Here is a 14,176-nt window from a genome sequence, read left to right as displayed (position 1 = left end):
AGTAGTTGCATTCAGAATGTAGAACTCACTTCAGAATATATATTGATTTTTTCAGTCACCACAGTCCATTTGACTGTCAAATCAAACTCAAGAAATACAGTCACCTACATATACAAGAAAGAAACATAGCACCCAGTAGAGCAGAAATGTAAAAGTTCAAATTATAGACCAAAACAAAGGCTATAGTTTAGTGCAAATAGCTACTGCAAAAGGCAGTTTGATCTGTTAACAAACTGCACAGTGTTATACCCAATATAGAATAAGATTTTAAACAATCATCAGGAAAAAAATATAATTCAAGAATTTCTGAAACAGCACCTTGTGTATTTTACACAAATTACTTGGTGTCTTTCAGCAACTTACTTCAGCTTGCCTTACAGAATGGCCTTACTGACACCTGGGGTTGCCAACCAGCTGGTATTTGACTGGCCTATCTGACATATTGGGGTAGCAACCATACTTATAATACCTCCCTTCCCAGACTCTCACAGCAGCAGATCACTCCCTTTTATATAGAGACCAGCTTCTGTACTGCCCATTAACCCATCCGCCCATTTCCCCTGCCTAGACCGCCCATTTCCCCATCCCCAAGTGATGTGCCCACCCCCCCAACCTAATGGCCAGTAATAAAACAAAAAAACCCTACTGACACCTATTAGTTAAAATTACCTAACGCACTTTCTTAAAAGTGAGACATATATAGAATCTGAGTTATAAACTGATTATAATTTTGGAGACTGAGCAGTGCACAGAGTTCTGTGTTAGATTTCTTATTCTATTGGGTTGTTATTCATACATCCTTATGGCTAAAACAAGTTGAAAATCTTCTTATATACCTCATGCAGATGAGTCACCATTAAAATGAATGCTTCTCTCAGTGATCCCCAATCAGCTGCTCAGGGACAACATGTTGCTCCCCAACCCCTTGGATGTTGCTCCCAGTGGTCTCAAAGCAGGTGCTTATTTTTGAATTCCTGGCTTGGAGGCACATTTTGGTTGCATAAAAGCAGGTGTACTGTCAGACAGAGCCTCCTGTAGGCTGCCAGTCCACATAGGAGCTACTAAATAGTCAATAATTGTTTATATTTGGCACCCCAGGAACATTTTGTATGTTTGTGTTGATCCCCAACACTTTTTTCATTTGAATGTGGCTCACGGGTAAAAAAAAAAGGTTGGAATCCTCACTCTAGATGAATAAGCATGATTCCCAACATCCTCTTGTTCTGGCCTACAACAAAATGATTCTACACATACTACAAAGAAGTATGCACAGAAGCAACATAATGGGGCAAGTTTTACATTTCATCTAGTTCTTAGCCAGTCTAAGGCTGAGGCTGGAAAGAACTATAGTTTTTTTGCCCAGTGAAACAGGTGTTCTTTATTTGTTATTTAGTTTATTATTTATTTATTTGCATATTATTTTATGCACAAAAAATAAATCTAAGTTTTAAGCTTTAATGGATGCATTGGTATATTTGTACTGGCAAAACCAGTCTTAGATGCTGAACTGATTGATTCCATGAAAATGACTATGACTAGTTAGCGTATCCCTACTTACATAATTAGAGAAGTCTTTTTAAGGGAACAGGTCCCCATTATAATGAATATATGACTGTGGGCAGGATGGGTCTAGGATGCTCAGAAAAGCAAAAGAAAAAGCTGATTCAGGCATAACTGCAAAAAGACTACAGTGCTGGTGCTCGCAGTTGGAAATACATAGTGAACATTGCTATTATCCAGATTTATGCAATACTTATTCTTCCCCAGGCAGAGTATAATTGCTATAAGTAAATACAGTATATAACTGTACTAACATCTTCATGATGTGACTGATGTACTTAGACAAGACACACTGAGACCCACTGCTGACTGGGTCAAGAGTGGATTTATGTTTTCTTATGGCAACTGCACACATAGAATTGGAATTTGGCAGTATGCGGAACCCATTTTTTTTGCAGAAAATTGCTCTTGATAATTTGATATTAACAGAGTAGAGTTTAGAGCTATCCCACAGATCTGCAGAATATTGTTGAGTTAATATTGAAATGGGGCATATTTGAGAATGAAATATAATGCACCAAGGTTGGAGAGTTTCAGTGTCTATTTTTAAAACATGTTGCTAGAAAGGACGTGGGCTTCATGCAGCTCCGGTCAGGTTCATGCGCATGGGGAGAGAATGTGTCCTTTCTGTCAGTTTACTTGCACTAGGCAGGTGCCCCCACACCTAGCAGTTTATCTTAAGGCGTATGTGCTATGACTGACAAGATACCAGTGAGAGAACTGGCTGAATCACTGTGCCCTGACGTCTCAGTGCTGGATCTTACAAGGCACCTTATAGAGGCTCAAGCAGCTAAAGCTTAATAAAAATGTAAAGCACTTTACATTAGAAAGTGATTGGTGAAATAGACCTTACACTATTGGCCAGTTCCTGAACCATTGTGAATGGCTGCACTTATTACCTTCCATTTGTATTTGCAAGTTATACATCCATTTACATTATAAAACCTACAGCCAAGGATTGTGCCCGCTCAGCTTTTTTGCAGTTCTTTTTAAAGCTCTATGGTGCATGTGAATGAGTGCTTGATTTAAAATGCACAAGTCAGAATAAGAAACCTGTTGGAGGGGCTGAATATATCCTGTAAATCATGCGACTCATTACAATTTAATGCAGGTAGATGCCGACTAATTTGGGATGTGATTTTCAGGCAGTCAGTCACACCTTAGGTGCTTTAGTATTAGCTACTGAGTTGCTAGGGAGGTGTTAAGGAAAGGTTTAGAAAAGTGTACAGTATTTAGCTCATTGATTTGAAATCTTTTTCATACAAAATATTTTAAAGAATTTAATTCATTAGATTATACTAATGTGAATAGTCTTTAATTAAGTACAGTATATTGCAATATGGCTTCCCTTACTATTTATGTGTGTGGCACCTTATATTGTGTAGTCCCCTTGCTCCAAACTGTTGGTCATTTTACATACCAGACCCTTATTATATATTACAAGACTCAGAGATAAAGTTGTTTAGCAGAAATGGCTGCTTCATTGTAAGCCAAAAATACAGAGTGTTGGGAAGCTTTCAGCCACACAGAATAACATGTATCACAGAAGGCTTCAAATGTGGCTTTACAAGTAACAGCTTTTTTAACAATTGCAAATGACGTGAGATGCACTAGTAAGAATCCAGCAAGAGTAAGAGACAGCATTTACACCATGGCCTGCTAACTACTAAAACTGAAGGGCAGAAAGAGATAAGGGGAATTAAGTCATCTTTTTGTTCTGTACGTATTTTGCCTATACAAGGTATGGTTTATTTATCTGTATTATTTATGTAAGGCTGATGCCACACGTGGCGTAGGGCTGATTTTTTCGGCAAGCGGAAAAACGCTTGCCGAAAATTCAGCCCTACGCCTGCTACTTGTGCCTGCACCCGAATGAATGAGATACGCTCGGGTGCAGGCACATGTAGCCGATATACACATGAAAACGCGTGAGAATACAAAGTCTCTCGTTTTCATGCGTATATCAGCTACATGTGCCTGCAGGCACAAGTAGCAGGCGTAGGGCTGAATTTTTGGCAAGCGTTTTTCCCGCTTGCCGAAAAAATCAGCCCTACACCACATGTGGCATCAGCCTTACACCTGTTATTTCACACATTTGTATATTAAGTATCCCAATATATCTCACCTGCCTTAGGTAGTCTTTCAGGTGACACCAATTGGGTCTTAAGCCAGTCTGGACTGATAGCAGAGGGTTGCTCTAACATGCCATAACAGTTACCAATTATTATACTGGTGTAGGGCCTTTGGGGCATTACATACTTACTGTATAATAACAAGGCCTAATTCCAGTCTGGACCTGCGCTCAGGTGTCCCTGAGTGTCTCCATAAAAAACAAATGAGTATACTACACAATCAGCCTTATAGGGAAATCTAAGCATTCCTCAATAGAGCTCAGGTGCATTTGGCATCATCCTGTAGCTTCTTTATTTAGGTTACTTTTCTGACTAATTTTGTGTATCTACTAATGGTCAGATACACCTGGTTCATCAGGGGGGTTTTTGATAGAAGCTGAGATAAAGAGGAACATTCACTACTGCAATAAACAATAGGGGTCATTTACCACATATCTTAGAAGAGTGCAAAGTGCAAAAAGGAAGCAACTGGCCAATTTTTGACATTTTGCCCACTGTGTGGTGCTGTACTTGTATTGCTGCAGGCCTCTGTGGTCCTTTTCGGAGTGTATGCCCCTTGGATTGAGCATCATTTGGACGTACAAGTTAGGGAGGGTCAGAAGGCACAACACACACCGGGGCCATGTCATTACCATCTGCCCCTCATTTAGGAACTAAAGTGGATGCTAAAGTTCACAAAACACACTTGTAACAGCAGGTGGAAACAATAATGCATACACAGGTATGGGACCTGTTATCCAGAATGCTCAGGACGTGGAGGTTTCCAGATAAGGGTTATTTCTGTGATTTGGATCTCTATACTTTAAGGGGCTGATTTACTAACCCACGAATCCGACCCGAATTGGAAAAGTTCCGACTTGAAAACGAACATTTTGCGACTTTTTCGTATGTTTTTGCGATTTTTTCGGATTCTTTACGAATTTTTCGTTACCAATACGATTTTTGCGTAAAAACGCGAGTTTTTCGTATCCATTACGAAAGTTGCGTAAAAAGTTGCGCATTTTTCGTAGCGTTAAAACTTACGCGAAAAGTTGCGCATTTTTCGTAGCGTTAAAACTTAAAAGGTGCAAAGTTTCGCATAAGTTTTAACGCTACGAAAAAAGCGCAACTTTTTGCGCAAGTTTTAACGCTACGAAAAATCGCCAGATTTTACGCAACTTTCGTAATGGCTACGAAAAACTCGCGTTTTTACGCAAAAATCGTATTGGTAACGAAAAATTCGTAAAGAATCCGAAAAAATCGCAAAACATACGAAAAAATCGCAAAATACCGATCATTACGAAAAAAAAAACGCAATCGGACTCATTTCGACCCGTTCGTGGGTAAGTAAATCAGCCCCTAAGTCTACTAAAAATCATTTAAACATTAAATAAACCCAATAGGATTGTTTTTGCCTCCAATAAAATTCATTATATCTTAGTTGGGATCAATTACAAGGTACTGTTTTTTATTACATAAAAAAAAGGAAATAATAAAAAAAAATGTATTTGATTAAAATGGAGCCTATGGAACATGGCATTCCCATAATTTGAAGCTTTCTGGATAACAGATTCCATACCTGTATAAAATGACTGATTATTGTATCACCAAACTGCAGTGCTTGGTGTTACTTCTTGTCCAACTGGCCAACAGCATATCTGTTAAACAGACCTTAGTAGTTCGTGCAAGAATTCTCTTATTACTTCACTTTCTTTTTAGCCTTGCGTTCCTTTTACTGATCACTGGTAGAACTAGTGATGGAAGGATCAAAGTACAACGAGTTGGGATGAAATGGGCTGCTGACATGGGTGAGGAACCAACCAATGCAAGTGTTTAGAAATATCCCTTGTGTTGCTCCTGGCTTTCTGCATCAGTACTTAGGCTTCTCATTTTAGATGCATAGTTGGGGCATAAAAGCAGTATGAGTATAAGCAGGGAGAATTCATAGCCCAGTAGCTGGAACAGTTAATACACTAGTAGGCTTATTTACTGATTTTCAAATTTGTGTACTTTGAATAAACTCACAATTGAAAAAACTTGAATGTTCGCTTATCAAAAAAATCTAATTATATAAAAACTTGGTTGAATGAAAAACTCAAACACCTCGAATTCGTGAACTTACAAACTTGAAAAAACCTCTGACAACTCCCATTGACTTCTACCTAAACACGACATAAGCTGTTACGTGCCAGTTTTACATTGAGTTTTCGTTTTTTTTGCACTTATTGAATTGAACACTCAAGTTTTGGAACCAAAATTCAAATGAAAATTTTGAATTGTGGAAAAGTTTTGTATTCGAATGTTAATAAATCACTCCCTTGCTGTAAACTTAAAATAACAAGTATCAGACAACAATAGAGTGTTACAATAGCACCTTTCTTTCAGAACATGGGCAGCTGTGCTCAGGAAAAGAATATGATTCGCTGATTAATTTAATTTAATTGTCTCAATAAGAGGAACGTACATAAAATAATGTTACTAAAAGAGGCCACAGAGATTATATTGGAAAATGGGTATTTGCACTCCAAATGAAGTCCACCATCTGGTACAGTTGGGTGTCTCTTGGGCATATGGTCATGGAACAAAGGATTGACCTTATCACAGCATTAAGGTCCCCATACACTATAAGATCCGCTCGCTTGGCGATGTCGCCAAGCAACCAGATCTTCACCCGATATCCCCACCTACGGGTGGGCAATATCGGGTAGCCCTGGGGCCAAACGATCGAATTACATTTGCGGCCATGGGGCAGTCGGTTCGGGGACCGCATCAACGAGCCGATGCGGTCCCCGATCCGACTGGATTTTCTAACCTGGCCGATCGAGATCTGGCCAATTTCAGGCCAGATATCGGTTGGCCAGGCCGCTCGGTTCTGCCCATACACGGGCCGATTAGCTGCCAAATCGGTCCAAGGGACCGATATCAGCAGCTACTATCGGCCTGTGTATGGGGACCTTTAGGCTAAAGGAACACAGTGCCATTGTCTGAAACCAACCCTGCAGCCTCCTGTTACCTCTAATGTGAATGGCCTAAAAACTGCCTTCTTGGCCTGAAAAGCTAAAGTGCATCTTCAGCCTTAGCAGGTACCTTATATCTCGGCTGCAGCTTTCATTAACAGCATTTTTTCATTAAAGCTTTCCTGAGAGAGTTGTTGCCATTATACCACCTACCTCACAGATCTGTTCCATAATTAATGGCCATGAACTTTAGGCACTTGCATTGTTAGAATTAATTCCCTGCTTGTGGCATTTGCACATTTTGTTGAATTTCCCAAGAGTGAAGTATAAATGCAAACTATTAGCCTAACTACAGGGATCAGCCCACTCGCTGCTTAAGTAATATGCAATACCTTATTTTTATCCTTAAACCATAAAAACTGAATTTCTAACATCTGTTAAAAATAATTACCCTTCAAACCAAAAAATGCTAAAGAAAATGTAATTGCTTATTATTTGGGAATAGTGAATTTTTTTGCCAGGCATGGATTCACAGTGAATTTGCGCATTTCGCCATTGGCAAATTGTTTTGCGATACTTGTGTGAAAATTTGCTGCGGAAAAATTTGTGGCGCATCAAAAAATATGCGGTCGCATCAAAATGGGCGCGGGGGTGTCAAAATGGATGAGGTTGCAGCAAAATAGGCACGGTCGCGGCAAAAAAAACACATGGACGACAAAAAATATGCAGGAGACAAAAAAGCCATTTCGCCAATTTTGCTGTCGTTCTGTGAATTTTTCGGTGAAGCAAAATGGGACACATTCACTCATCACTATTTGAGAATTACTGTATATTTAATAAATGTTAATATAAAGTCAACTGAACAATTTAGGTTCATTCATACTGTATTATATCATATATCAACTATGATTTATTCTTCATATAACACTTTTGGGAAGGTCTCATATTTAGCTAACACAACATAAATATATATCCCTCTTTGTCTGGCTGCTGAATATATACTTATATCCTGCCATGTATATATACATTTCTAGAAACCCAAGAATCAAAGCACTTGAGTCAAGCCCAGGTGACCTTTCTCAAGAATGTACTTGAATAAAATGTGTTGAGTCTTCATTAATGGGTCTCTGCCAGCGAGACTTGTGAATGGGCTTTTGATTTCCTCTCATGCTGTTCTTCTGAATCCAATAGCTGTGAGCAAATCCCTTCTGGCTTTGTTATAGTTGTGTTGCTCACAATAAAATATGCACCTTTGAGGTACATCATTGTAAATGAGAACTGCTATTCATGTGCCTCAATTTTGCTGCTTGGAACTGGTCCAGAAGGTTTGCTGGTTCACATAAATTCACTGAGTTTGTTTGGTGTAACAGGATATGATATGAAAATACTACTAGTAAAAATCATCTGAATTTATTTATTATATCTGGGGGTGGCACATTTTTTCTGGGGCTACAGCAGTTTGAAAAAACAAGGTGGACTTTCCAGACCGTACTCTGCACTCCCATAGAGAAGAATGCACAGTAACCCAGCCGCTGAAATGAAGCTTAAAATAGGAATTGGTGAGAAGTTAGTTCTTAAAAGGCACCTATTTCCTATAAATTGTTTTACAGGTTGGGGTTTGGTCATCATTGAGCACAATGGCAGACTCTGCCCCTGCAAATAAGCTCTTAAGCTTGGATGTAGGTATCATGCAGTATATTAGTATATGCTCTGATAGCACAAGTGCACAGGGCCGGACTGGGGGGTGCACCCCCAAAGGTCCCCCGCACCCCTGCAGGGGCCCCTGCCACGCCCTCCTAACCCTCCACAGAGGCCCCCGCCATCTGTTCGACATCCTCCCCTGAACGCGCACAAGTGAAATGCGTCAGGAGAGGACACCGACAGCCGGGGAAATGGTAACAGGGATTGGGTCTGGGCCACCGGGGCCCACCGGCTTTTTTCCCGGTATCCCAGCAGCCCAACCCTGCAAGTGCAAGAGCATACTCTTTAGTGCTCAGTGATGAGTACAGTGTCACTCCATATTTGTTAGGTGGGGTGGGAGGGGGAAAGCTTATATGCCTCCCTCAGGCCGCCCCTCTTAAATGAAGCACTGCCTAATGTAGGCAGCATTCAACTCAGGGAATAATTCCCAATTGCAGCCTTTTTTGCACTTCGCACACTGCATAGGGCATTATAAATGATCCCTATAATATTCATTGCACACCAAGTAGGAATGGATCAGAACTGAGGATAAAAAACATACACATGCTGCTAGAGAAAGAGCCCAAGCTACCTCCTATAATTCGTGACTTACTGCCTTCCAAGCTATTGTGATTTATTGTTTTTCTTTAAATATTAAAATGCAAATTACAAGGATGTGAGGCACAAAGCCATAACCTGCGCTGCCAAATAAACAATGTAAATGGGGCAATGTGCCAGTGCCAGAATGGCAATAAAAATGTCAGGGGAGCCAGAAAGAAGACACAGAGCCAATCTCACTATCAGTTATTAAAGAACGTATTTGTGTGTTTAATAAAACAGACCGAAAACAGAAGCTTCTTATATGCTTTCAATTTCCAGCTACAATAATAAAATACATCATTTAGCGTCATTTGAACTCCTGTAAGTGCTTATTTATGTAAAGCCCAGAAGAGTGCAGTGTTATAAGTGTAATTATGTGCTGTACTGTCATTTAAATACAGAAATGTCAAACTGTACTGTATTTATACAAAAAAGTCACAAATAACAAAAAATAGTGCACCTAAAGCACCAGCATGTGTCACATGGGAATTGTGGTACAAAGCACATCAACTGAAGTACTGGAATAAAATCTGTTATTGAAATACTACAAAAGGTCACTCTGCACTGCACATCATTAACCTATCAACCTATCTGCCTTGTAAGCCTGAGAGCTGCTGTGTTTTCTGTGACACAGTGTTTGGGATGTACTAAATTATATTTTTTAATGATTTTGTAATTCTACGTTTGTGGAAACTTTGACCTTTTGTAGTTTCCATTCATTTTTGGCTCTGTTTAGTAAGTCTTTACTCTTGCACCCTTTACTGAATCTGCATCTGTAATTTGGATCACCATACCTTAAATCTGCTGAAAATCATAAAAACATTAAAAAACCCAATAGGATTGTTTTGCCACCAATATGGATTCATGCAGCTTAAGTTGCCTATACACCTTAAGATCTGCTACGGGTGGGTGATATCGGGAGAATCCAGGCTAATTCAATCATTTGGCCCCAGGGCCAAATTATTACGGCGGGTATAGGCTAAGTCGGTCCTGGGACCGCATCAACGAGACGATGCGGTCCCCGATCTGACTCGATTTTTTAACCTGCCCAATCGACATCTGCCCGATTTCAGGCCAGATATTGGTCGGGCAGTCCCGTCAGTAGTGCCCATGCACGGGCCAATTAGCTGCCGAAACGGTCTAAGGGACCGATATCAGCAGCTAGAACCTTTAGTAACCATCAAGTAAAAGCTACTGTTTTATTATTGCTGAGAAAAAGAAAATTCTTTTTAAAAATTAGAATTATTTGCCTAAAATGGACTCTATGGGAGATGGCCTTCCACTAACAGCTACTGTAGTTCCAAGATTCGGTTACATTGTAGAAGAGTCTGTATCACGGTTTGTACCTATACACAGTAAGTATTACAGGTATTTCTGAATTACGGGAAGGCCATCTCCCATAGACTCCATTATAAGAAAATAATTCTAATTTTTAAAAATGATTCTCTGTAATAATAAAACAGTACCTTGTACTTGATTCCAACAAAGATATAATGAATCCTGATTGGAGGCAAAACAATCCTATTGGGTCTAAATTATTTTTTAGTAAACTCAAGGTATGAAGATACAAATTACGGAAAGATCTCTTATCCAGAAAGCCCCAGGTCCCAAGCATTCCGGATAACAGGTCCTATACTTGTACAGGTATGGGACCTGTTATCCAGAATGCTTGGGACCTGGGGGTTTCCGGATAAGGGGTCTTTCCGTAATTTGGATCTCCTACCTTAAGTTTGATAAAAAAAAATATATTAAAACAGTAATTAAACCCACTAGGATTGTTTTGGCTCCAATAAGGATTAATTATATCTTAGTTGGGATCAAGTACAAGGTACTGTTTTATTATTACAGAGAAAAAGGAAATAATTTTTAAAAATGAGAATTATTTGATTATAATGGAGTCCATGGGAGATGGCCTTTCCGTAACTCGGAACTCTCTGGATAATGGGTTTACAGATAAGGGGTCCGATACCTGTACCAGTATTACCACTTATCCCAAGTGCCCTCAGTAGCATTATAACTGTATTTAAAGAAATATACTTTTATGTGAACATTGTGGGAGCTTACACGATGAATATACCATTTTGAACTTGTTTTGGAACACAACATATTAATGCCAGTTACTGTCAATATCATTTTCAGGCCATGCTATCCTTAGCTAGAAAACTATGCAGGTGTTTTCCAATTGGTTTTTATGATTTTGTAATCTGGGCTTCTTAGCATAAATTTGTATGTCTAGCTGACATCTGATACCTAACATTTGGACAAAGAGAGCGGTGATACTGTGTATGTCAAAAGCAGAAGATAATCCTGAGGCTCTTGCCTTGATAACTGCAGGGATGGTGAGCATGATGAGTAATTAGAGAACAGACCATCTCTGTGACTGTATAATGGTAGCCTATTTAAGTCAGATAAGCAAAGGTTGCAAAAGAATTGCGTGACATGTACACTGAAATAACTTGATGTTGTAGCTTGGGATTAGTGATGAGTGATTTTTTTTGCCAGGCATGGATTTGTTGCAAAATTCTGCATTTCGCCATTGGCAATTTCTTTTGCCAAACTGCGGCAAAAATTTGCCAAAAAAAACAATTGCTGAAAAAACGCTGCAAAAAACCCACCCATTTACCCAATGGGAAGAGAAACAGAACAGATTTGCTCATAACTTCATAACTAGGATATCATATAATGGACCAGCAAAGACATTACAAGCAAATTCAGTGCCTGTCCATCAGATTTCAGGAGCAGGGAAAGTTGTTATTATTTATTATGGACATTTAGAAAGTGTAATGTGAATATACACAGTGACTTATTTTTCTTTTATATAGTAACATAGTAACTTAGGTTGAAAAAAGACATACGTCCATCACGTTCAACCATAATGCCTATATATAACCTGCCTAACTGCTAGTTGATCCAGAGGAAGGCAAAAAACCCCATCTGAAGCCTCTCTAATTTGCCACAGAGGGGAAAAAATTCCTTCCTGACTCCAAGATGGCAATCAGACCAGTCCCTGGATCAACTAGTACTAAGAGCTATCTCCCATAACCCTGTATTCCCTCACTTGTACTGAGAGCTATCTCCCATAACCCTGTATTCCCTCACTTGTACTGAGAGCTATCTCCCATACCCCTGTATTCCCTCACTTGTACTGAGAGCTATCTCCCATACCCCTGTATTCCCTCACTTGTACTGAGAGCTATCTCCCATACCCCTGTATTCCCTCACTTGTACTGAGAGCTATCTCCCATAACCCTGTATTCCCTCACTTGTACTGAGAGCTATCTCCCATAAAGCTATATAATGTATCAGCCAGCACAACTGATTCAGGGAGGGAATTCCACAACTACAGCTCTCACAGTAAAAAATCCTTTCCAAATATTTAAAACAGTTATCACAGACACTTAAATGCAGGAAGTCTTTAGATGAAAATATTATTTGCTTATATATATATATATATATATATATATATATACTGTATATACATATTTCATATTAACTTTAGAAAAATAGTTACTGAAGTTACTGAACTTGCAAGCTCCCCCTCAGCTCATTATTTATGTAATTCATTTAAATCAAGGTATATTTAAAAATGAATACGCTCATTATTTGAGAAGAGCAGAGGGAATTAGCAGTGGATGTAAAGTAATGAACAAACCCTTTCTATTAGACAGAGGGCATTGGAAAGAACTTGTGATTGTGGTATGATAATGGGATGTTTCAAATAAAATCATTAAATTATTACTCTTACATTTCTTTATTGGAATCCTAAACAGTGGTGCGCTTGTAGTTAACCCGTGGTTAACCCATAGTTAACCCATAGCTAAGAGCTTGCAAATACAAATACATTTAAAATTCAATGAAAAATCACAGAGCTGTGGATCAAATTCTTTATTATTTCATATGCAAAAGTTGTGAGGATGTTACTGGATTATATGACGACAGTGGGAACATTGTGAGATGATAAACATAGAGTGTATTTTAAATGTTTGTTTTGTATTCAGCTGACTCTTTATATCTGTATTATCTGTGATTAAATCCTTGTTCTTTTCATAAATGGAACACAAGCATCATAAAGAGGCACCAGAATCCCCCAGAAGATGATTCATACTAGAATGGCTCTGTTTTCTAGACATAATTTACTATGAATGTAGCAGCTAATTTTGTTCTTTACTTGCTCTCCTTTAATTAAACAACTGGCAAACTTGGATATTCTAGGCAAGCACTCCATAAGTGTAGTATCAGATTTTGTTTCAGTGTATGACTCCCGCTACCCCCAAAAAAGACACATTTAAGTTTAAAAACATAGCCAGACTTCACTTGCAGCAAAGATTGCCAATGCCAACCCAATTATTCGTTACTCGTTTGGCTTTACATTTTCTTTAGCCTATTGCCTCCTCCAGTTGCCCCAATGTCTCCCTTACCTCTGATTCTTCTGTGTATTGCCCATAAACCCTAGCACCCACCATTCTATAACTTTTACATTTGTTTTGCAATTTTTCATCACGTTTAGCTTTCAATGAAATCCATTTAGCTATTGGAACCAGGGCCGCTGCTGGCCAAATGGGTGCCCTAAGCAGAAATTTACTTTTGTGCCCCCTCCCCCAAATATTATGGAAGTAAAAATAAAATAATAAAAAAAACACCTACTATAGGGGCCCCATACACAGTGCCCCCAATTGCCCCCATAGACAATGCCCCCATAGTAAGTGCCCCCAATTGCCCCCATAGATTGATAGAACTATCCAGGACAGCGGGATGCGCTATAAAAACCGGCGGGACAGTGTTGGGGGGTATGTTATAATATATAAAAATGTTTTTTTTTTTTGGAGCAGCTGGGATGGTGCCCCCCTGGGAGTTGGTGCCCTATGCAGACTGAGTGCTCTGCTTATAGGGAGCTGCAGCCCTGATTGGAACTGAGACGACTGTTGTATTCTCCAATTAATTACTTGCCTTCATAGTAACAACCTCTGCTGCAAACAATTATTCTAAGCTTTTTCTTTTTTGAAGCCTTTGAAGTGCTTTGATTAGAAAATACAAAAACCTAAAGAAGGAGAAAATAATATTTGTAGGGGTCACTGCACAAGTGATGCTTACACACAATTACACAAGAACAGAGATGTCTAGTAGCAGCCAACAGCAAGCTGTCCTGTAATGTGTTAGTATATCAGCTGCCACATAATAGCCTTACGAAACAATAGCTTTACACCAATCTAATTCCTGCAGTACATAAAGCTGTATTTGTATAAAGAATGTTGTTGAGAATTTCCAAAA

General features: G+C 39.1%; 1 protein-coding gene across 1 annotated transcript in view; it reads right to left on the bottom strand.

The window, feature by feature from the left end:
* nkain3 (Sodium/potassium transporting ATPase interacting 3) overlaps window positions 1-14,176 on the bottom strand; it is a 256,290-nt gene that overhangs the window by 14,071 nt on the left and 228,043 nt on the right.

The sequence above is a fragment of the Xenopus tropicalis genome, chromosome 6 (genome assembly GCF_000004195.4).
Source record: "Xenopus tropicalis strain Nigerian chromosome 6, UCB_Xtro_10.0, whole genome shotgun sequence".
Classification (NCBI taxonomy): Eukaryota; Metazoa; Chordata; class Amphibia; order Anura; family Pipidae; genus Xenopus; species Xenopus tropicalis.
The sequence above is the reverse complement of the archived record's forward strand: the minus strand, read 5'-3'. Positions and strand labels throughout refer to the sequence as shown.